The 25,636-nt window shown below is 45.8% G+C and overlaps 1 pseudogene; it reads right to left on the minus strand.

The window, feature by feature from the left end:
* Positions 1-24,286, minus strand: LOC137519370 (histone H2A type 1-like; annotated as a pseudogene).
* Positions 24,287-25,636: the final 1,350 nt, after the last annotated feature.

Here is a 25,636-nt window from a genome sequence, read left to right on the forward strand (position 1 = left end):
TTACTTGCTCTTAGCGGCCTTGTGGCTCTCGGTCTTCTTGGGCAGCAGCACGGCCTGGATGTTGGGCAGGACGCCCCCCTGGGCGATGGTCACCCCACCCAGCAGCTTGTTGAGCTCCTCGTTGTTGCGCACGGCCAGCTGCAGGTGGCGGGGGATGATGCGAGTCTTCTTGTTCCCCTGCGGCGTTGCCAGCCAGCTCTAGGATCTCAGCAGTCAGATACTCCAGCACTGCGGCCAGATAGACCGGAGCTCCGGCCCCCACCCGCTCCGCATAGTTGCCCTTCCTCAGCAGACGGTGAACACGGCTGACTGGGAACTGCAGCCCGGCCCGGGAGGAGCGAGTCTTGGCCTTGGCACGAGCCTTGCCGCCTTGTTTGCCTCTTCCGGACTAGAGTTGGGCCGAACCTCCGATTTTCGGTTCGCGAACCGGGTTCGCGAACTTTCGCGAAAGGTTCGGTTCGCGTTAAAGTTCGCGAACCGCAATAGACTTCAATGGGGATGCGAACTTTGAAAAAAAAAATTAATTATGCTGGCCACAAAAGTGATGGAAAAGATGTTTCAAGGGGTCTAACACCTGGAGGGGGGGATGGCGGAGTGGGATACATGCCAAAAGTCCCCGGGAAAAATCTGGATTTGACGCAAAGCAGCGTTTTAAGGGCAGAAATCACATTGAATGTTAAATGACAGGCCTAAAGTGCTTTCAAACATCTTGCATGTGTATACATCAATCAGGTAGTGTAATTAAGGTACTGCTTCACACTGACGCACCAAACTCATCGTGTAACGCACCGCAAACAGCTGTTTGTGTAGTGACGGCCGTGCTGGACTGGTGCGCACCATGGCGAGAGTGCAGGTTTTGGTGGCTTTACAGCCCATATGGTCAGTCACCTGGCTGATGTAGCTGAATGACAGAACAGTGACTGTCCAGCTGATCAAATTTGGTCTGACCACAATGAGGCAACGACCTTATTATCGTGGGTGTGCCCCCCGAGACACTCATCTAGGCGCCGGTCATTGCTCCATTGTGATACGCAAGCCCCTTCACCACGGCAAGGTAATGATCACGAAGGGGAATGGGCGCATGTTCATGCCTTTTCTTTTGTTGTTGCAGCTGCCCGCAGTGCAGCCAGAAAAATTAGGCAGTCATGTACACGCACCCGAAAAATTATTACAGCGGCCGCTGCTAGCAGCGGCCTAAAAAATTCAGCAATCCGCCTGGAGTCCCGGACCCTGTTGGTGGTGGCGGAGAAGGTAGTGAAGCGGCCTGCAGGCAGACATGCTGTGTGGAGGGACTGGGAGCGACTTAGTCTTCTTGGGGCAGGCCAGGCAGCCAGTCACACGGCGTGCAGGCAGAGATGCTGTATGTGCGGGGACTGACTTAGTCTTGGGGCGGGCAGCAGCCCTCCGGGATCCATGCCTCATTCATTTTTATAAAGGTGAGGTACTTAACACTTTTGTGACTTAGGCGACTTCTCTTCTCTGTGACAATGCCTCCAGCTGCGCTGAAGGTCCTTTCTGAGAGGACGCTTGCGGCAGGGCAGGAGAGAAGTTGGATGGCAAATTGGGACAGCTCTGGCCACAGGTCAAGCCTGCGCACCCAGTAGTTCAAGGGTTCCTCATCGCTGTTCACAGCAGTGTCTACATCCACACTTAAGGCCAGGTAGTCGGCTACCTGCCGTTCCAGGCGTTGGTGGAGGGTGGATCCGGAAGGGCTACGGCGAGGCGTTGGACTAAAGAACGTCCGCATGTCCGACATCACCATGAGATCGCTGGAGCGTCCTGTCTTTGACTGCGTGGACACGGGAGGAGGATTAGTGGCAGTGGTACCTTGCTGGCGTTGTGCCGTCACATCACCCTTAAAGGCATTGTAAAGCATAGTTGACAGCTGGTTCTGCATGTGCTGCATCCTTTCCACCTTCCGGTGAGTTGGTAACAGGTCCGCCACTTTGTGCCTGTACCGAGGGTCTAGTAGTGTGGCCACCCAGTACAGCTCATTCCCCTTGAGGTTTTTTATACGGGGGTCCCTCAACAGGCAGGACAGCATAAAAGACGACATCTGCACAAAGTCGGATCCAGTACCCTCCATCTCCTCTTGCTCTTCCTCAGTGACGTCAGGTAAGTCAACCTCCTCCCCCCAGCCGCGAACAATACCACGGGAAGGTTGCGCAGCACAAGCCCCCTGCGACGCCTGCTGCGGTTGTTCTCCTGCCGCTGTCCCCTCCTCCTCCTCCTCCTCCCCCAAAGAAACACCTTGCTCATCATCCTCTGAGTCTGACTCATCTTCTGCACATGACCTCTCTTCTTCCTCCTCCTCCCCCCTCTGTGCTGCCGCAGGTGTTGAGGAAACAGCTGGGTCTGATGAAAATTGGTCCCATGCCTGTTCCTGCCGTAACGGTTCCTGGTCACGCTCATTCGCAGCTTCATCCGCCACTCTACGCACAGCACGCTCCAAGAAGTACGCGTAGGGAATTAAGTCGCTGATGGTGCCCTCACTGCGGCTCACCAGGTTGGTCACCTCCTCAAACGGCCGCATGAGCCTGCATGCATTTTTCATCATTGTCCAGTTGTCGGGCCAGAACATCCCCATCTTCCCAGACTGTTTCGTTCTACTCCAGTTGTAGAGGTACTGGGTGACGGCTTTCTTCTGTTCTAGCAGGCGGGAGAACATGAGGAGGGTCGAGTTCCAGCGAGTGGGGCTATCGCAAATGAGGCGTCTCACCGGCATGTTGTTTTTACGCTGAATTTCTGCAAATCGTGCCATGGCTGTGTAAGAGCGCCTCAAATGCCCACAGAACTTCCTGGCCTGCTTCAGGACATCCGCTAAGCCAGGGTACTTTGCCACAAATCTTTGAACCACCAGATTCATGACATGTGCCATGCAGGGTATGTGTGTCAGCTTCCCCATATGCAAAGCGGCAAGCAGATTGCTGCCGTTGTCGCACACCACGTTGCCTATCTCCAGGTGGTGCGGGGTCAGCCACTCATCCACCTGTTTCTTAAGAGCAGCCAGGAGAGCTGCTCCAGTGTGACTCTCCGCTTTGAGACAAGCCATGTCTAAGATGGCGTGACACCGTCGTACCTGGCATGCAGCATAGGCCCTGCGGAGCTGGGGCTGTGTAGCTGGAGAGGAGAACTGCCACTCAGCCAAGGAGGAGGAGGAGGACAGCGAAGAGCATGTAGCAGGAGGAGAGGAGGTGGCAGGAGGCCTGCCTGCAAGCCGTGGAGGTGTCACAATTTGGTCCGCCGCTTTCTGCTTGCCATCGTTCACCACCAGGTTCACCCAATGGGCTGTGTAGGTAATGTAGCGGCCCTGCCCGTGCTTGGCAGACCAGGCATCCGTGGTCAGGTGTACCCTTGACCCAACGCTCTTCGCAAGAGATGACACCACTTGCCTCTCAACTTCACGGTGCAGTTGGGGTATGGCCTTTCTGGAAAAATAAGTGCGGCCTGGCATCTTCCACTGCGGTGTTCCGATGGCCACAAATTTACGGAAGGCCTCAGAGTCCACCAGCCGGTATGGTAACAGCTGGCGAGCTAACAGTTCCGCCACGCCAGCTGTCAGACGCCGGGCAAGGGGGTGACTGGCCAAAAGTGGCTTCTTCCGCTCAAACATTTCCTTCACGGACACCTGACTGCTGCTGTGGGCAGAGGAGCAGGAACCGCTCAAGGGCAGAGGCGGAGTGGAGGAGGGTGCCTGTGAAGGTGCAAGGGAGAGAGCGGCATAAGCAGATGATGCACCTGAAGGAGGAAGAGGAGAAGGAGGGTGACTTTGCTTTTGTGTGCTGCTGCTGCTTTTGCTCAGGTGGCCATCCCATTGCTGTTTGTGCCTTTTCTGCAGGTGCCTTCGTAAGGCACTTGTCCCTACGTGAGTGTTGGCCTTTCCACGGCTCAATTTTTGTTGGCAGAGCGAACAGATGGCTTTGGTCCGATCTGAGGCACACACATTAAAAAATTTCCACACCGCTGAGCCACCCTGGGATGTGGGCACCTCAGCAGCTGATGCTGAAGGGCAAGTTGGCTGGCTGTACATAGGTGGCGAATCTGGCGATACATGGTGCCGGACTCTGCCACCAGCTGTTTCTGACGAAGAGCTGCCCCAGCTTCTTTCAGCAACTTCTATCCTCCTACTACTCTCTGACTCCCCCTCTGAACTGTCCCCCTCTTCATCTCCTCTATTGGGAACATACAGAGGATCCCTATCATCGTCATCATCGTAATCATCCTGCCCAGCTTCGCTTGCCTCAGAAAAATCCAAATGTGTAGGTCCTTCATCCTCCTTACACGTTACATCCATAGTGTTGTCGCGTAACGCAGACATATGAGCTGGTGAAAATTCATCTGGCTGTAACAATGGCTGTGCATCAGTGATTTCACCACCACTAAATAATTCTTGCGAAGTGTCAAATGCAGCGGAAGTGGTGCTAGTAGTAGCGCTGGTGGCTGAGCAAGATGAGGTGTTCTGTGTCGCTAAATACTCAACCACGTCCTGACAATCTTGGGAGGTGATGGGACGTGCCTTCTTCCGAGCACTGTACTGTGGGCCAGGTCCACACGAAATTACATTTACACGACCTCGCGCAGACCTGCCGGGTGGCCTTCCTCTGCCTCTGCCACTACCTCTTCCTCTTCCTCTACCTGTTTTGTCCATATCGGGTATGCACGGAGTGGTATATCACACTGCGTGCACTCACGTAGGTAGGTGGGTTCACTTAACTGCACAGGTATGCGCACTGATGCGGTGGGTTCACTGAACAGTACAGGTATACAGTGGCGGGTTCACTGAACACAACAGGTATGCAGTGGCGTGTTCACTAAACAGGTATACAGTGGCAGGTCCACTGAACAGAACAGGTATACAGTGGCAGGTCCACTGAACAGAACAGGTATACAGTGGCGGGTCCACTGAACAGAACAGGTATACAGTGGCGGGTTCACAGAACAGGTATGCAGTGGCAGGTTCACTGAACACAACAGGTATGCAGTGGCGTGTTCACTAAACAGGTATACAGTGGCAGGTCCACTGAACAGAACAGGTATACAGTGGCAGGTCCACTGAACAGAACAGGTATACAGTGGCGGGTCCACTGAACAGAACAGGTATACAGTGGCGGGTTCACAGAACAGGTATGCAGTGGCAGGTTCACTGAACACAACAGGTATGCAGTGGCGTGTTCACTAAACAGGTATACAGTGGCAGGTCCACTGAACAGAACAGGTATACAGTGGCGGGTTCACAGAACAGGTATACAGTGGCGGGTCCACTGAACAGAACAGGTATACAGTGGCGGGTTCACAGAACAGGTATGCAGTGGCAGGTTCACTGAACACAACAGGTATGCAGTGGCGTGTTCACTAAACAGGTATACAGTGGCAGGTCCACTGAACAGAACAGGTATACAGTGGCGGGTTCACAGAACAGGTATACAGTGGCGGGTCCACTGAACAGAACAGGTATACAGTGGCGGGTTCACAGAACAGGTATACAGTGGCGGGTCCACTGAACAGAACAGGTATACAGTGGCGGGTTCACAGAACAGGTATACAGTGGCGGGTCCACTGAACAGAACAGGTATACAGTGGCGGGTTCACAGAACAGGTATACAGTGGCAGGATCACTGAACAGGTATGCAGTGGCAGGATCACAGTACAGGTATGCAGTGGGCTGAGGGCTCACTGAACAGAACAGGTATGCTGTGGCAGGATCACTGAACAGGTATGCAGTGGCAGGATCACAGTACAGGTATGCAGTGGGCTGAGGGCTCACTGAACAGAACAGGTATGCTGTGGCAGGATCACTGAACAGCTATGCAGTGGCAGGATCACAGTACAGGTATGCAGTGGGCTGAGGGCTCACTGAACAGAACAGGTATGCTGTGGCAGGATCACTGAACAGCTATGCAGTGGCAGGATCACAGTACAGGTATGCAGTGGGCTGAGGGCTCACTGAACAGAACAGGTATGCTGTGGCAGGATCACTGAACAGGTATGCAGTGGCAGGATCACAGTACAGGTATGCAGTGGGCTGGGGGCTCACTGAACAGAACAGGTATGCTGTGGCAGGATCACTGAACAGCTATGCAGTGGCAGGATCACAGTACAGGTATGCAGTGGGCTGAGGGCTCACTGAACAGAACAGGTATGCTGTGGCAGGATCACTGAACAGGTATGCAGTGGCAGGATCACAGTACAGGTATGCAGTGGGCTGAGGGCTCACTGAACAGAACAGGTATGCTGTGGCAGGATCACTGAACAGCTATGCAGTGGCAGGATCACAGTACAGGTATGCAGTGGCAGTATCACAGTACAGGTATGCAGTGGGCTGAGGGCTCACTGAACAGAACAGGTATGCTGTGGCAGGATCACTGAACAGGTATGCAGTGGCAGGATCACAGTACAGGTATGCAGTGGGCTGGGGGCTCACTGAACAGAACAGGTATGCTGTGGCAGGATCACTGAACAGCTATGCAGTGGCAGTATCACAGTACAGGTATGCAGTGGGCTGAGGGCTCACTGAACAGAACAGGTATGCTGTGGCAGGATCACTGAACAGGTATGCAGTGGCAGGATCACAGTACAGGTATGCAGTGGGCTGAGGGCTCACTGAACAGAACAGGTATGCTGTGGCAGGATCACTGAACAGCTATGCAGTGGCAGGATCACAGTACAGGTATGCAGTGGGCTGAGGGCTCACTGAACAGAACAGGTATGCTGTGGCAGGATCACTGAACAGCTATGCAGTGGCAGGATCACAGTACAGGTATGCAGTGGGCTGAGGGCTCACTGAACAGAACAGGTATGCAGCCAGGAAGAAGTTAAGCCTAACTAATCTTTCCCTGAGAGACAGTCTGCAGCAGCTCGCCCTACTCTGACTAATGCAGGCACACGAGTGGCCGTAATGGCCGCCGCTGCCTGCCTTATATAAGGGGGGGTGGGGCTCCAGGGGCTAGTGTAGCCTAATTGGCTACACTGGGCCTGCTGACTGTGATGTAGAGGGTCAAAGTTGACCCTCAGGTGCATTATGGGGCGAACCGAACTTCTTCCGCAAAAGGTTCGCGTGCGGTACCCGCACGCGAACCACCTAAGTTCGCGCGAACCCCGTTCGCCGGCGAACCGTTCGGCCCAACTCTATTCCGGACATGATAGCTGCAAGGATACAGATAACTCTCCAACAACTCGGCAGCACTACCTGGGGACCTAAGTTGTACCCTTTGAGAAAGCTTTGGCGAAACAGCGCTGTCAGGGTAATAATCTTTGTTATGGACAATCATTCTGTTTCTTTTCATGCTGCCAGTAGCCACATATATTGATCTGCTGCTTTGCAGATGCCTTGCACCACAGTTTATGGAGTTTTATGGCAGCATCTGCTTTTGATGTATTGATTGTCTTTTTCATGATCCTATTGTTGTGTATGCCTATGTTGTCAAAAAAACACTTTGGCCTCAATTCACTAAGCTTTATCAAACACTTTATCAAACGTTTGATAATTTACCTCATGGGTAAAATCTAATTTTGAATTCACTAAGGTGTTATAGATTTATTGAACGTTTTCTCGATAAAACATTCTATACATCTATAACACCTTAGTGAATTCAAAATTAGTTTTTACCCATGAGGTAAATTATCAAACGTTTGATAAAGTGTTTGATAAAGCTTAGTGAATTGAGGCCTTTGTCTATGCATTATCATATCCTTTTAATGGATTGTTAACTTGGGCCACTTTTTTGTGAACCAGAGCTCATTGTTTATACTACAAATGTCATCTTTTGTACTTGTTCTTACAATACAATAATATTTAAGCATCACAGTCGCTTGGTGTGCTAGTTATTACAGTGGCCTTAAGTTGTCTCTGGGGTACTTGTCAGGCTCCGAACACCCTGTGGCTGATACCACTCAGATGTCTCTCCTTATCTCCTCTTGGGTCACATGTATACCTCAATGCAAACAAAGGCTATCATTGCACAGAGATCTTAATAAAAATGACGATTTATTAAAAGGTTCCACTCACATGACAAAAGCAGATGGTAAGCTTGTGGAGTATAGAAACGGGCTCCACCTCGTGCGGCCTCCAGGGCTGACCGCCGTGGAGATGTTATATCAGGGTCCCACTCGTTCTGCTACGCCACCATGTCCCACTGCTCCGGCATATATCACTTCCGCATGTGGCTCCTCCCTATCGATTTCGTCATGAGAATGACTCATTCAGGGGCAACTTAAGGCCACTGTAATAACTGGCCCACCGCTGTTGGTGAGTGTGGATCCTTTAGGGTGTTCCTGGTGGTGACTATAATTTCTACAGAGATTATCAATGGTCGGAGCGCTGTTCTGGTTTTGAGATAGTATTCAGATTCAGTTTGTTCCAAATACCAGATATTTTGTTTTTGCTCATTAAAGTGGACTTGAACTCTTGCACAGGACACAATGAAAACAGAGAAATGCACTCTGTGTGTTTTTAGAGAGACAAGCTTGTCTAATTCACCCTCTTTAGTAAGTAAACACAAGAGTAATTTGAGCTCTCAGCTGTGTCAGCACAGAAATTCGGCAGTTTTGGCAGACACAGTGAATGTGTAAACACAGGATGTTAACCCTTTGTCTGCTTCCATGAAATCAGGAAGCAGACACATTGTAAATGTATTGCAGGGGTTCTGTAAGCTGTAACAAAGAAATGGTTTACTTAAAGGCTGTTATGCTGTTGCTTATCTTTTAAAACAGAGAGGAAGTTCTGAGTTCATGTCTGCTTTATGAACAGACCAACAACAATGTTAGAGACATGTATTTGGGTATTATTTTAGAAACTGTGGTGATTGTATTCTGAGTCATTTGAACATGAGCTCAGACAATAATTATTATATGGGTAGAGTGCAGTTACTTCTATCATATTATCAGTTTTTGCTTGCGTCTTCAATGCTTCTCCACTTTGAATGGCTATTACTGTGTAAGACCCTACCTGATGCCATCCCTAACCCCTGAATGTTAAATCCTTCCGGATGCCCAACCTTAACCTCCCACCAATGGCATAGTGTTTCCTAATGCTTAAACCTTATATATATATATATATATATATATATATATATATATATATATATATATATATATATATATATATCATCCCCATGTATTCTTTAACTATAACTTTTCTAAATTGATGCTTAACTATATCTTCTGACCCTCTCAGGTACTTACTATGTGTCCTCATTGTCTGCGTTGCAATTAGTAGATGGTTACTTGACCATACAATAGCTGCTGGCAAGCAATAGCGCAACAAAAGAAAGAATATAAATTATTAGCTATAAGCTTCTCAACTTTGCTGTTATTTAGCCAAGTGCCAGTCATGGCAGAGGACACAAGGGGGGAAACAGCGGACACAGGAGGACACAAAGGGGCATGCAGAAGGATACAAGGGGGACAATAGAGGACACAGGACTACACAAAGGGGCACAGATGAGGACACAAGGGGCAGGGGAGTTGCCAGGATCCTAAAAGATGGCCATAACGTGGGCACAACATTTCACCCACAAAAAAAAATCACACAACAAAATGAAATAACAAAATAAAGCATTTTTTCATTATGTTATTTTTACTGCAGTTCATTTTTAAATTTAGCACTGGGGTCTGGATTGGTCCACTTATCAGGGAGGATTCCAATTGGTCTGTTGAGAAACCTTTGGGGAGCCTTGGTTACAGATTTGAAATTGCTTTATGCCTGGAATCCCTATAGATCCTATGCAAGGATCCCCAGCAAAAGCATATTTGATTTGCTGCCAAGGGTTCCACTAGGAAAGTACAATGACCAATTCAGATTCTCTGGGTGAGATTTAAAGATGCTTTCATATAGCAGTATAGTGAGTGCAGGCAGGAGTGGCATGTTTGCTGTGATGGTCTTGGTAGCATCAGTGAGGAGCAGTGGTGCCAGTTGTGCATAGCAGGTATGGTGTAACTTCCAGCATTGTCTGCTGTAGAGTGTCAGGGAACAGAGGGGCCACAGGTGCTGATTAGATGCATGCTACCATTATCAGCAGTAAGTGCAGCGAGCAGCAGAGACATGTCAATCAACATTAAGGTAAAGAAAGATAGAAGTATACAGAATAAGATGTAATTACCCTAATAAAGTTTTTTTTTTTTCAAAAGTGACACCCTATACCTATTTATGTGGTAAGGGACAGACATCTGGTTTTCCCATAAATTCCACTAGGAACTATCCTCACATGTTTTGGGTAGTTACCACCACCTCATATGACCAGTTTCTGGGCTGTACCAGCCTACATAGGTGACAGGGAGTTAAAGAGGCTTGGGAGGGGGATCCTACTTTAACTGTTTTGTTAAAATGCAATAAAATGTGTAAAAACACATTATTAAGTATACCACATCAGTCTTTTACTGAACCACATTTACATACCATTTTACTTTCGTAACTTTAAAATCAACCCATTTTTTTCATTTGTTACCATTAGGATTTTGGAAACATTGGGAGGAAGGGGCTTGGTTTAATGTAAAAGAAAGTGGGTGTGCTGCCTCACAGTGGACACTAAAATTAGAGCTGGCCTGAACAGTTTGCCGGCGGACAGTATCCGGCGAACTTTCATTGTTTGTGTTCTGTTCTCTGCGAACTGCGAACATATGGCTTGTTCGACCCGCCCTCTATACTTCATCATGGAGCCATACTTTGACCCCTTACCTCACAGTCAGCAGATACATGGCAGTCAATAAGCTAGCACCCCCTCCTGCATAGACAAAGGCAGGGGGGATTACAGCTGCCCAGAATTCATCCTCAGACCAGGGCCGGTGCAGTGTCTGGAGACAGGCACAAGTTGAGACACCAGAGTATCTGCAGGCATCCTACGGCTCACAGTGCTGCCTGCTTTCTTTTCCTGCTACATTTGACTTTGGATGGAGCAGCAGTGTGTGTACAGAGCATGGAGCAGCAGCATGTGTACAGAGCATGTGGCAGCTCTGGGGAATGTAACAGAGTCAGGTATGAGCACAGCCCTGTGCCTGCTATGTGAATGCTTCACTTTCCCCTTCATTACCAATGTCATCTGTCCTTATTATTATCTGTATCCAAACTGCTCCTGATCGATCCCGGTGTCAATCAGGAGCAGATCGGACATTCAGGAAATAATTGTAAGATCCTGTCAGTCGGGCAGTAAATTTCGTTATGTGTACCCAGCATGATGTCCTACCATATTATTATACTGTATTGTGCGTGGCTGAGGAAGACCTTTCAGGAATCATCCTCTTGAAAAACCTGGGTTTGCCCCTGCTTCTGGACCCCCACCCCCCTATCAAAAAGCATTCTCTGATGACTGCTGAATGTTAGTGAGAGCAGGGTCAGACTTCCTGCAGATAGGTAGGGAAAGCATTAGTTAGGCTTGTGTAATTGTTCCTTACTTGCTGTAAAACCACCCCAAACAGCCCTTTTGAGGGCTAGCACATTTGTCTCCTGTGTTTTTTCTGTGTGACACTCCACAGCCCACTTACACCCAGAGCTGTATGCACACTTCTGCTGTTGCTACATTAAGTTACACGCACAGTACTATTCCAGTGCATTATTATTTCACTGTATTCTAATAGTACTATTGCTTTTCTCTGTGTGTGACACTCCACAGCCCACTGACACTCAGAGCTGTGCATAATGTGATTTCTGCCCTTTAGTGATTAAAACCCGACTTTGTGTCAACTCCTTAATTTGTGGTGGGCCTTTTGCATGCATCCCCCTTTGGCATGCCACAGTCCAGTTTTTAGAAACAACTTTTACATCACTTTTGTGGTCAGAAACAGTGTTTGTAGGTTTTAAAATTCGCCTACCCATTGAAGTCTATGGTGGTTTGCCGGGTTAAACTGTTCACAAACATTTTCGGAAGTTGGAAAATTCTATGTTTGCGACATCTCTAACTAAAAATCCTTAGCAACATTTACTAGAATTGAGCCATGATAACCCCTAACATGTTCTGCTACGTTTTTCCTAAGTGGTCTGATCATACACCTCACATTTTGGAGTTAAAAAGTCATGCGGGCAACAACACACATAGCCCCGTGAGTGTTGATGGATATCAGGCTGTAATTACAACTCTTAGTTTTGCATTTAACACCAGAAATTATATATATATATATATATATATATATATATATATATATATATATATATATATATATATATCTATAGTGTCTAAACATTACAATTTTTATTGAGGAAATTGAATAGTGGAAAATATTCTGCTTTTTTGACACCTTTGTACTCACTTTGAGCAGTGGCCTAATAGATTTTAATTTATGGTGCATAATGAAAGGCGCAATAGAACAGAATCCTACTAAACTGTCCTTGGGAGTCCCTTAGTTGCTTATTAAAAGTTTTTGTTTGTTGAAAGTCTTATAAAATGCATTACAGTGTAGATACTACTGCACTTGTGATATAAGATTAGCTGTCAATATCAAATGCCAGCAGTGGCGATTAGGCATGCTGCCATTATCAACTGATGATTGACAGAAAATAGAAAAAAAGTCACAGTGGTCAGGACAATTGCTTGTCCTTTTGCTGTAGTTGCAGAGATGAAATTGAAAAAAAAATCAGTATGTTTTGTATTTTTTTCCCTTGAGGAGTTTGAGTGGCAGGCTGGAGGATAATCCTGTTCACATTTAATGTACAGTAACAGGATTGAGTGAAATTTACTTTAGAGACTACCATCTAGAACTGGAAGCAGAGATAAAGAGAGCTGTGTATCAAACTCATGGAAAGATCTTGAAGATTCACATATTTTTAATCCTGGTGACAGCATCAGTTGTTAGAAATGTGTTAATCAAGTTCCTCTTGTTAACACTTGCTCTTGCCTGTTCTGTAGACCACATCGCCTAAATGAGTAAATACATGAGTGTACAACACCAAATGCTTGCATTTTCTCACACAACTCAGAATTTTTTTTTCTGTTTAATATAAAATGTCATAGTTACAAATAAATAGTTCAAAATAAATAAATAAATAAACAAACAAACACACATTGTTCTCTTCAGAATCCTTTGTAGCACATCCCTGCTGTAAAGGCATTGCATTTTTTCAGTTGGATGTGACATTTATTAAATACACACTTAGAAAAATACATTGTTTTATACACTAAAGGGAAAGGGCTGTTTGAAAATGTTGTTAGTTTCATTGAAAATGGGTACAGTATTTGAGGTAACTTTAGGGCAAACTTCAAAAGGATTATAGCATTATCTTTATAAATCTCAAAGAACCCCACTAAGCATCCTTTGTATCTACAATAGATTTATAATGAATGTTCAGTTTTTGAAAATTACATCCAGAGTCTTTGAAATGGAATTATAAAAAACGTTGCCAGTGATAACAACAGCAAGTATGTGAATTTGGTAAATGCTAAATAACAGATATAGGCCTCGATTCATCATTGTCTTTGCGACAACTTTTTCCAGTTTGTTAAATTACCGAATTCTAAGTTTATCGATTTGTAGTTGTATTCATCAAGGTTTTTCCGCATTCTGTATGACTTCGATAAAATATTGATAACGATGCGGTAACCATTCAGTAACGTGTCGATATTTCCATTTTACAGCGGTAATTTAACACTAGGCCATAAGATTCCCGTAGAATTGTGGGTAAAAGGCAGTCCTTCGAACACTACGTAGCAATATTCCGAATAGGGCTTAACACCTGGACCAGGATTCTGGAAGTGGCTTGGGGACAATCCCACAATTTCGCCAGTTATGGCTTGATAGGAGCCTTTTCTGAAAAATTGTAGTGCAGCTAGCAATTTAGTTAACCCTGGCACTGCCTGTGTTCTCTTACAAGATTATTCAAGATAAATGCAGATGTCCTGGTATAGCAAATAAATCCATTCTCTTGCAAATTGATATGGTTCTAGACCTTATTCTTGCCCTTCTGCGTCTTTGAATCACTCTCAGCTGATACATAACTACTTCAAATGGCTCTATCTTTTCTGTCAGCAATGATATGACAGAAATAACGACAGAGCAGTGAAGGAGATAATTAATCCTAAATGTAATGCTAAACCACGCCCACTTTCATGGATTGCACTTTCTTCCGTTTGATTGTATCATTACCGAATGATTACCGATTGCTCGCTAATAGCTGTAGATAACTTTTATGAATCCAGAAATGAACTTATCGAGTTTGGTATTTTACCGAGCTATCGGTATTCGGTAATTGATTCGATAAGTCTTGATGAATCGAGGCCATATACAGCTATGTTGCTGAAAGAGGTTGTATGGTTAGTGTGATTTGCTGTTACATTATTAAACCTGCAAATCATAATACAAAGCCTTCAGGAAGTACAGCTTATGCCTTACATATTCACTCTGACTGTCAGAAAGTGTTTGCAGTTTATAACATCACTACTAGATTGTTTTAAAGTGCAGGTTTGTTGTCTTTCCATCACTAGTCAAAATTGTTTATCAGGGATGAATAGACAAGACAATTATATTGTGCTTTTCTCCTGGCAGACTCAAAGCGCCAGAGCTGCAGCCACTAGGGCATGCTCAGTAGGCAGTAGCAGTGTTAGGTACTCTTGTAGCTGTGTTAGGTACTCTCAAGGTCTCCTTACTGAACAGGAAGAGCCGGTATCTGTGTTAGAGGTAGAGAGCCCTTAACCCTTAACTTAGCCCTTAACCCTTACACCAGGGCTGCCCAATAGGTCGATCGCGATCTACCGGTAGATCGCAACCGCCTGTAGAGTAGATCGCGGCCGCCTGGCCGCGTCTTGTCTAATTCTGCAGCTGCGGCTGTCAGATTTTGCTGCCAAGGCAGCATCAGTGAGGAGAGAGGAGAAGGGAGAGGCGCGGCTGAAGGGGAGGTGTGGCTGAAGGAGAAATGAGCAAATGAGGATACAGCATCTCCTCCCCTCCAGGCTGAGAGAAATGTACAGCGTCTCCTCCCCTCCAGGCCACTTGTCTTGCGCAGAGTCTCTTCCTGGATTGCCGGTCTGTAGAGAGAGTTCCCGGCTAGCAGAGAGCAGAGAAAGCACCTCCTTAGGTCAGTAGTGCTGCTCGCAGTGCCATATTCCTCTGAGTCCTGCCTCTGCTGCTTGCAGCTGTCAGCTTATTGCAAAGCACGCATCTTCCAGCTGTCAGCAATGCCTCTGTAATAACCTGGTCACCCTTCCAGGAAAACAGCATCGGGTCACAGGAGGGATGGGAGAAGGGGGAAGCCGTTCTCCAGGAAAAGGCATGGGGGGTTGATGAGTAATTAGGTGTGACGCAGGGAAGGAGAGTGATTTTCAGCTGAAACTAGAGCAGAGCTACTGTAAACAATTATCCTGTAAATAGCCCAGGGACTCTGTTCTAAAGTGCAAATGAATTGTTTTATATTTATAACGGGTTGGGGGCTGCTCAGATGCTGGTAATATGGTAGCAGCAGTTCTGTGTGTGTCTACAGGAGGTTAACTTCCTGCTGTATAGCCTGAATCTGGGACAGGCAGGAATTACTTTTTCTCTGTGCAGAACCATGCCTATCTATGCTGGGATATGGTGTGTGTGTGTGTGTGTGTGTGTGGGGGGGGGGGGGGGGGGGGGGGGGTAGGGGGGGGGCGGTGGCTATGAGACACTGTATGGGGGGGGTGAGGTAGATCTCAGGGGCTCGGCGGTTTTTAAAGTAGCTCGCAAACCGAAAAAGTGTGGGCACCCCTGCCTTACACTATCCAGGGTAGGGTGCCTAATTAATAACTTGAATTACCTTGATTGTTTTAGACATACGTTTTTGCAGAAAATATATTTTTTAACAAATACCTTGAATTATCGTAAAGTTCACATCTTTGCAAAATTAATAATTTTAATGAAAACATCCTAAATATGTGTCATGTTCCACTGGCTTAAAGGGACTCCGAGCAGTGCAGAAACTATGGGAAAATGCATATCATTTTAAAGCTCTCTTTCTCCTCTTTCCAATGATGTATAAACTGCCGCCCTACGCCTTTTGGCTTTCGCTATTTTCGTGATTGAAATTGCTGCGGCCGTAATTTCGATCGCAAAAATAGAGAAAACTAAAAGGCGTAGGGTGACGATTTAGGTGTCGTCAGAAAGAGGAGAAAGAGAGCTTTAAAATGATATCCATCTTTCCATAGTTACATTGTATTACACAGGGCGACTTTTTCTGCTGAATGGAGCTGCTGACTTTGAGAAAAAGTCGTCCTGTGTAATACAATGTAACTATGGAAAGATGGATATCATTTTAAAGCTCTATTTTTCCTCTTTCTGACGACCCCTAAATCGTTGCCCTACGCCTTTTAGTTTTCTCTATTTTTACGATCGAAATCGCAGCCACGGTTATTTCAATCGCGAAAACTAAAAGGCGTAGGGCGGCGGTTTATATATCATTGGAAAGAGGAGAAAGAGAGCTTTAAAATGATATGCATCTTCCCATAGTTTCTGCACTGCTCGGAGTCCCTTTAAGTGCCTCCTTTTAGAAGATTCCATATGCAAATGTATGGGAAAAAAAATTTAAAAAAATAAAAAACAGAGAAGCTAATTGGAACTAGAATTGCAGAGCCTACAAGATTAACCACCCTGGCGTTCTATTAAGATCGCCAGGGCGGCTGCGGGAGGGTTTTTTTTAAATAAAAAAAAAACTATTTCATGCAGCCAACTGAAAGTTGGCTGCATGAAAGCCCACTAGAGGGCGCTCCGGAGGCGTTCTTCTGATCGCCTCCGGCGGCCAAAAGTAACACGGAAGGCCGCAATGAGCGGCCTTCCGTGTTTTGCTTACTTCGTCGCCATGGCGACGAGCGGAGTGAAGTCATGGACGTCAGCCGACGTCCTGACGTCAGCCGCCTCCGATCCAGCCCTTAGCGCTGGCCGGAACTTTTTGTTCCGGCTACGCTGGGCTCAGGCGGCTGGGGGGACCCTCTTTCGCCACTGCACGCGGCGGATAGCCGCGCTGCGGCGGCGATCAGGCAGCACACGCGGCTGGCAAAGTGCCGACTGCGTGTGCTGCTTTTTATTTGATGAAAATCGGCCCAGCATGGCCTGAGCGGCAGCCTCCGGCGGTGATGGACGAGCTGAGCTCGTCCATACCACCCGGCTGGTTAAATCAGGTCAGTGTCAAGACGCTCAAATAAGAGGGAAGATAGTGTCTCTTCATGCAAGCTAATAAGGCTTTAGTAAACTTGGAGTTGATTGTGTTGGTCGATTAAGATGTAGGGTCACATTTCTGAAATGTTAACATTGATCATTACCTATAGGAAATACTGGACAAGAAGGGCAAGTTCATGCAAAGATGAGCCTTGGAAACAAAGTGCAGCATTCCCACCTAATTTGTTATAAATATAATGTTACATGGAGAAACACCCAAGCCATTTAGGAGATATTGTGTAAAAGGCCCTTCTCCATTCTCCTATATGGTCTCATGTTTCCAACAAATTAGATGGGCATTTTATACACTATACAAACAAAATCCATCTTCTCAGCAAAATGTTTTGTTTTAATGCCAGCTATCATGTTATTATGCATAACCTGAAGGAGTGTGTAACACATTCTTGCTTTCATGTATGGAGGAAACCCACACAGACACGGGGAGAACACACAAACTCCTTGCAGATGCTGACCTGGCTGGGAGTCAAACCAGGGACCCAGTTTTGTAAGGCAAAAGCGCTAACCACTACGCCACCGTGCTGTATAGTACATGTCACAGGAGATTCCAGAGAATGGGTGAAGCACATGCAGAATCTTATATACGTGAATGCCAGGAGGTGATTCTAGAGGAGCACAAAAAAGGTCATGTGCAGATCGGAGAATGCAGTTGGGTTGGAATCTGGAAACTAGTGAGGAGATGTACAAAGGAGATAGAATGTGGAGAGCTGGGTCCTCTGCTTAATCGGTAGCCCATGAAGAGCTTGACAGAGAGGAGCAGCAGAGGAAGAGCAAGAAGAAAGATGAACAGCCGAGTTCAGTACAGATTGGAGCGGTGCCAGGCTGTTAGATAGTATTCCACAAAGCAGTATGTTACAATAGTCCAGATGAGATTTAATAAGAGCATGTATTTACAGTTTAGTAGTGTCCTGTGTGAGAAAAGGTGGGATGCAAGATATGTTTTTTGAATTGGAGATGACAGGAGATGGTTAGGGAGTAAATGTGAGGAATCAAAGAGAGAAAGGAGTCAAATTCCATAGCACAAAACAGTGAACAAAGAGTATAATTTCCAAAGCATATATACACTAGTCAGTACCTAACAGACTTTACTCATAGTGAGTTCTAACATATTCAAATGTAGTATAATATGTCCTACACAATATCGTTCAGTTTTCACCCCCACCTCCAGCATCCTATTCAAATAAATACTCAGCATAGTGTTGATCATGCTACTGTAGCAGACAATTAAATAGCTGTAATTTAAAATCCTTTGGCTGAGTCATCTACCAGATCTAAATAAGTTTGCAGGAGTAAGTTATGTCAATGTACATGCAAGTCTCTTAAAGAGGAACTTTGCTGAATGTTAGTTAATGATTAAAATAGCTTATTTTTAAAATATTCATTTGTAAATTATTTAGTCAGTGTTTGGGATGTATCCTATTAACTTTTCTTTGGATTTTTTTCCAAGGAGGTATCAAACCTTATCAATAAATACTTTTACCACAAAACAGGAAATCACTCAAAATAAGTGGGGTATTACTTTTTTTCTTTTACTAAAGTTTAGAATTTTTTCTAGTTCAAGGTGCATAAAAGTTAACTTTTAGATAAGATAAAAAATAATCTCCTTGAAGAAAACTCTGGAGTGAAGCCAATAAGATATGGCCTCCTGTCCCTTATCCAATTCACTTTCTCTCCAAAGTTTTTCTACTAGGTGATATTTTCACACCTTAACCACTTAAGCCTAACTGGACGAGATTTCTCCTCCAGTTAGGCCGCGCGCACTCCTACAGGTCGCGCGTGCTCCCGTGGGCCCCCCGTGCACGCTCCTGCTCCCTGCCGTTTACCCAGCGATCAGTGAAAGGGATTATAGATCCCTTTCACCGATCGCATCCCCCCGGAGAAAAGCCGACAGCGTCTCTCCAGATGCTGCAGCTTTTCTGCGTGCAAAAAAGTTCCAGGTCTACTTTCTTCTTCCTGGGAGCGAGCTCGATCGCTCCCAGGACTATTTGACTGTGGCCATCTTGTGGCCAAATAGTAAAACTACACCCACATGCATGTTACATTATACATGCACACTTTTTACATTAAAAATTACTGTTTACCTCCCACACCACTAATTACCCACATACAATATTTAATAAAAAAAAAAAATGTTCAATAATAAAAAAAAAACATAAATAGTTACCCAAGGGTCTGAACTTTATAAATATGCATGTCAAAGGAGTATATGAATATATTTTTTTTAAATTATGGGCTTGTAAATAGTGATGGACGCAAATTGAAAAATTGCACCTTTATTTCCAAATAAAATATCGGCGCCATACATTGTGATAGGGACATAATTGGTATGGTGTAATAAGCAGGACAAATTGGCAAATAAAGTACATGGGTTTTAATTATGGTAGCATGTATGAATTTCAAACTATATTGGCCAAAAGCTGAAAAATATAGATTTTTTTTTTCCATTTCTTTCTTAATATTCCTGTTAAAATGGATTTAGAATAAATTAATTTTCAGCAAAGTGTATCACCCACAAAAAGCCTAATTGGTGGTGGAAAAAACAAGATATAGATCCATTCATTGTGATGAGTAGTGATAAAGTTATTGGCAAATGAATGGGAGGTGAAAGTTGATCAGATGCAAAAAAATTTCAACCCTGTGGGCTTAAGTGGTTAAAGGGACACTGTAGGGGGGTCAGGGGAAAATGAGTTGAAGTTACCCGGGGCTTCTAATGGTCCCCCACAGACATCCTGTGCCTGCGCAGCTACTCCCCAATGCTTCGGCCCCACCTCTGATTCACTTCTAGAATTTCAGACTTTAAAGTCTTAAAACCACTGCGCCTGCATTGCCGTGTCCTCACTCCTGCTGACGGCACCAGGAGCGTACTGCGCAGGCCCAGTATGGTCTGTGCCTGCGCCGTGCGCTCCTGGTGACATCAGGGGAAGCGAGGACACGGCAACGCAGGCGCAGTGGTTTTCAGACTTTAAAGTCTGAAATTCCAGAAGTGAATCGGAGGCAGGGCCGGAGCATCGGTGAGTGGCTGCGCGGGCACAGGATGTCTGCGGGGGACCATTAGAAGCGCCAGGTAACTTCAACTCATTTTCCCCCGACCCCCCTACAGTATCCCTTTATTAAAATGGCTTTTAACCACTTCACCACTGAGGGGTTTTACCCCCTGAACACCAGAGCAATTTTCACCTTTCAGCGCTCCTTCCATTCATTCGTCTATAACTTTATTATTACTTATCACAATGAAATTAACTATATCTTGTTTTTTCGCCACCAATTAGGCTTTCTTTAGGTGGGACATTATGCCAAGAATTATTTTATTCTAAATGTGTTTTAATGGGAAAATAGGAAAAAATGTGGGAAAAAAATATTATTTTTCAGTTTTCGGCCATTATAGTTTTTAAATAATGCATGCTACTGTAATTAAAACCCATGAAATGTATTTGCCCATTTGTCCCGGTTATAAAACCATTTAAATTATACCCCTATCACAATGTTTGGCGCCAATATTTTATTTGGAAATAAAGGTGCATTTTTTTCAGTTTTGCATCCGTCCCTAATTACAAGCCCGTAGTTTATAAAGTAACAGTGTTATACCCTCTTGACATAAATATTTAAAAAGTTCAGTCCCTAAGGTAACTATTTATGTTTTTTTTTTATTGTATTTTTTTTTTTTAATTACAAAAAAAAAATTTGGGGGAGTGTGGGAGGTAATGAGTTAATTTTTTTTGTGTAAAACGAATGTACTTGTATATGTAAAATGCTTTAGGGTGTAGTTTTACTATTTGCCCACAAGATGGCCACAGTGAGTTTGTTTACATGCGACCTGTAAGCGTCCGGAAGGACGCTTACAGGAAGCACTACGAGGCTGGGCAAATCACAATGATCGCGCTGTTTCTCATAGAAGCAACAGATCATTGCGGGGGCTTAGATCAATGAACAGGAATATATTTTCCCATTCATTGATCTCCGGGCGAGCGGTGGGAGCGCGGACATCGGCGGTAGCGCGGGAGGTATGGATTTCTCCGTCCCTTGGTTTTTTAGGGGGAGGGGAAAGGCATGGAGAAATTCGTACCACGGGGGGTAAAGTGGTTAAGCCACCAGCAAGCAAGAAACTACTCAGAATAATTGTGACAGTACTTTTTTGCTTATGTTTAGAGATGGCCCAAATGGTTTGCTGGTGAACGGGAACTGGAGAACCGCAAACTCCAGGGGAATGAGCTGTACTGGGTGGCCACGCTACTAGACCCTCGGTATAGGCACAAAGTGGCAGACATGTCACCAACTCACCTGAAGGCAGAAAGGATGCTGCACATGCAGAACAAGCTGGCAACTATGCTTTACAGTGCGTTTAAGGGTGATGTCACAGCACAACGGAATAAAGGTACCACTGCCAGTAAACTGTTAGAACCTGTTCTATATAACCTTGCTTCGACACCATTAACTTCTTACAGTTGCGTCTCACAGACTGTGAGATCACTTGACTCTCGACACAGCAAGCAGGAGATAGACTTTCTCAGGCTTCTTCAAGGTTTACGTTATTTATTCAAGAAACAGAAATACAGATAGACACAGTTCATCCTATCCTAGCCACGCCAATCTTCATGTTGCGTTACAAGCTTCTTGATTAGACTTCCTGCTGAAGTCAATCAGGTACCTTCTTCCTAACTACGTTATACTAGACTACCTATGTACAGCATACATTATATCAGATTACATGTAGAATGGAAATACTTAGAGGTTCCAGTCAGCCTCTAGACCTAGTGGGAAAGTCAGAAGCATAGTGAGCTCTGAGCGCCCACCTAGGTTTTTAATACCGACTAGGAAAGAGTTAGACGTGACATCATATTCGCCATCCCCTAGACCCGACTATTGGATGAGCCTCATCGTGGTGTCATAATACCCACCCACTCGATTAATATTTAATGTCACCTTTCCTTTACTTACTGGAATGTGGATATTTAGTAAATATGGCTGATGTTTATTGTTCCAGTGGCGTACAAGCTGAGGTCAGTGAGACCTGTGGCCTTGTCCATAGAACAGCTTCTTGGTATGTTCTAGTTCTGCTGACAGAACTGCAGATTTTCTCTCTAAGAGAAAATCCCTTAAAGGGCAGGTCTGCCCCTCAAGCCTTTTTGACTAACTCAGTCCAAATAACTGAGGCCTACTTCAATTATAACATAAACCTTCTGCCATGTCCACGCAGGCAAGGACATGATGCTCTAGCGATCTCATGGTGATGTCGGACATGCGGACATTCTTTAGTCCAACGCCTCACCTAAGCGCTTCCGGATCCACCCTCCACCAATGCCTGGACCGGCAGGTAGCCGACTACCTGCCCTTAAGTGTGGATGTAGACACTGTGAGCAGCGATGAACCCCTGGACCACTGGGTGTGCAGGCTTGACCTGTGGCCAGAGCTGTCACAATTTGCAATCCAACTTCTGTCTTGCCCTGCCTCAAGCGTCCTGTCAGAAAGGACCTTCAGCGCAGCTGGAGGCATTGTCACTGAGAAGAGAAGTCACCTAGGTCACAAAAGTTTTCAGTACCTTGCCTTTATCAAAATGAATGAGGCATGGATCCTGGAGGGTTACTGCCCACCCAAAGACTAAGTCAGCCCCACACAAAGAATCTCTGCCTGCACGCCGTGTGACTAGCTGTCTGCCCCAAGACTAAGTCGATCCCCACACAGCATCTCTGCCTGCAGGCCACTTGACTGCCGCCACCAACAGAGTCCACCAGGACTCCAGGCGGATTGCTGAATTTTTAAGGCCGCTGCTAGCAGCGGCCGCTATAATAATTTTTCTGGTGCATGTACATGCCTGACTAATTTTTCTTGCTGCACTGCAGCTCCAACAACAAAACAAAATGCATATACATGTGTCATTTCCCCTTCCTGACAGTTACCTTGCTGCGGTGAAGGGGCTTGCGTATCTGTAACGATTGTGGAATTATCTCCAAGGTCAGTGCACAACATGTGCGCTGACACTGCTGAGACCCTCCACAAGAGCTTGGAAAGGGAACCCAGCTTTGGTGCAAATGCACCTGTAGAGAGGAATTCCAACTGGCAGATGGAGCTGTGGAGTGCAGAAGAATAAACCCTCTGCACAGCCACAGATGTCATATAGAAATTGTACGAATTGAAGCAATACAGAGCAAAATAGCCTCTCGAGAGAGAGTGAGCACAGAGACAGAATGTATGTATGTCCACCAATCTAGTCGCCACCCGGCGACGGTTGACATACAACAGCGAAGGCCAAGTGAGAAAGCAATCGCAAGAATGGCGATTTGCTAATAGAGACACCAGACTGAGTAAAGGCCGATCATAGGAAGAATAAAGACAGAACCAACTAACAAACTGTAATCCAACACGAAGGAACAGACAGGACTAGCTACATGCGGTCACCACACATTAAGCGCAATAGCGACAAAGCACGTGCAAGACACAGTCACCGCACGTTAAGTGCAACAGCGACAAAGCGTACCAACCCTGACTAACAAATGAAACACAGAAAATGACGACAGACAAATAACGCAAACGCTTGCTAATCGGTTGCCTCACACCAGACAACAGCAAGCGTTCGTGCTAGACGAGACAGACTGAAAGAGTAACCAGTAGCAACCGCTGCTCTGGCTACACTCCAAGACAGAGTACCAAGAGATCCACCACCTCTACAGACAGAGCGATTCACTGCCAGCCGCCATTGGAGAAAGTGCAATCGCAGATAACAGATAACACAGAACTAGGCAATACAGATAATAAACAACCTGACTGCGCTAGAAGGAAAGCTAGTGCACTCCAAAGGATAACTACTCTAAGACAATATTTAGCAAACAATTAGCAGAGGGGCTGTAACTCAAGGTAAGTCCAGCAGAGCCAAACCTTTATGACCAGCAGGGAATTCTGGGAGGAAATGGCATTTATACTGCAAGCCTTCAAAAGAGGCAGAGCTATCAATAACCAGATGAGTGAATGCAAATCCCTCCCCAGAACAGAAAGTCTGAAACTTGCAGAGTAAAAACAGGTCTCCTTTCCAGGGACCTGCAGCATGCAGACCTGAAAAACTGTCAAAAAGCTTCCTGCCTCTGCAGACAGCAGAGCAGATCATTACAGTACCCCCCCTTCTAGGGACCGCTACCGGACGTCCTACAAAACTGACATTTACAACAAAACAGTCTGGCTGAAGACTCATGTAGGCAAAGGCCGACAAGGCCAAATTCCAGAATCAATCCTCCCAAAACCGAACTCATCGGAGGCAGCACCCATCAGAACTGCGAATGCCAGAGAAGAACCCATTGAAACTCTCCGAGCAATACCCACCACCTTCCAGGGACCGTCCAAAAGTACCAAACCTCCCACAATACCCATTAGAAGTTTCCCTATCAACACAGAAGCCACTGTTGATCCAATCCAGGGTACCAAGATAAATTTCTCCCAGAATCTCCCAGAACACTTTGAAGCTCCGCAGAGATCCCAAGAGACCAGAATGCTCTTTAGGTTCACATGGAGAACTATCAAGAACCCCTATGGAACCTATGACAATTCCGGATTTAGGGTTACCAGGACAACCATCAAGATCAGGGCTTTCAGGAACCATTTTTGGGCATGCAGACAGGCAGGCAATATCAGAACATGTCTCCACAGAGGAAGCATCTGAGCATGCTGGCGAACGAGACACACTTGGGCATTCTGGCTTACAGAGCACATCTGGGTACACTAGTACAAGAGAAACTTCTGGACATGTCAAGGAACTGCAAACCTCAGAGTCAGTCACGACAAGACCAAAACCAGGACCGGGCAGAAAATCATCACGAGTAGTGGTCACAAGTACTGGTCTTTCAAAAGAAGACTTGGACTCAAACTTAGAAGTCTCTGTGACTGTAATTGTATCTAACAAACACTCATCATTGACTATGCATGACTGAAGCTCCACAAGAGCTGCAAAAGTAGTCAGCATAACAGCAATGCCTGCTAAAGTGGGCAATACCTCAGAAGGACCTGGGGGCAGGAGGCATCTCCCAAAAGTTCTACACCCTTTGGGAGGAACTCAGAGACCTCCAGAACATCAAACAAAACCTCAGGAACATCATTCCCCAAGTTTTCTGACAAAGTAATCAAGGATTCTGAACTTTCCACGTTACAGGGCAAAACCTCAAATACATTCTGCAGACAGGGCAGATGTCCCAGGGGTGGTTCTACAATACACTGAGACTGAATTTCATTCTCATGAACAGGATACACAGGAATATCTACTGAAACAAACACTGACTCCCTGACTCTAATTTCAATGCACGCAAAATCCTGCATAGCAGTCAAACTAGACTGCAATTCCAAAATGGCAGAAAAACAGGTGAGAATAGTTGCAATACCTAGACGAGCCTCTGGGCTCACTGCAGGAGATTTTATGCAAGGCAACATTGACTCATCCAGAGTACAGGGTGGAAAGTCAGCACCCTCTTCAGAGCAAGAAAAGGACTCACAAATGTCAGTGCGAGTAGACATCACAGTTGCATTCATGGTACAGGGCAGACTCACAGAAATA

Source organism: Hyperolius riggenbachi, chromosome 5 (assembly GCF_040937935.1).
Source record: "Hyperolius riggenbachi isolate aHypRig1 chromosome 5, aHypRig1.pri, whole genome shotgun sequence".
NCBI classification, from domain to species: domain Eukaryota; kingdom Metazoa; phylum Chordata; class Amphibia; order Anura; family Hyperoliidae; genus Hyperolius; species Hyperolius riggenbachi.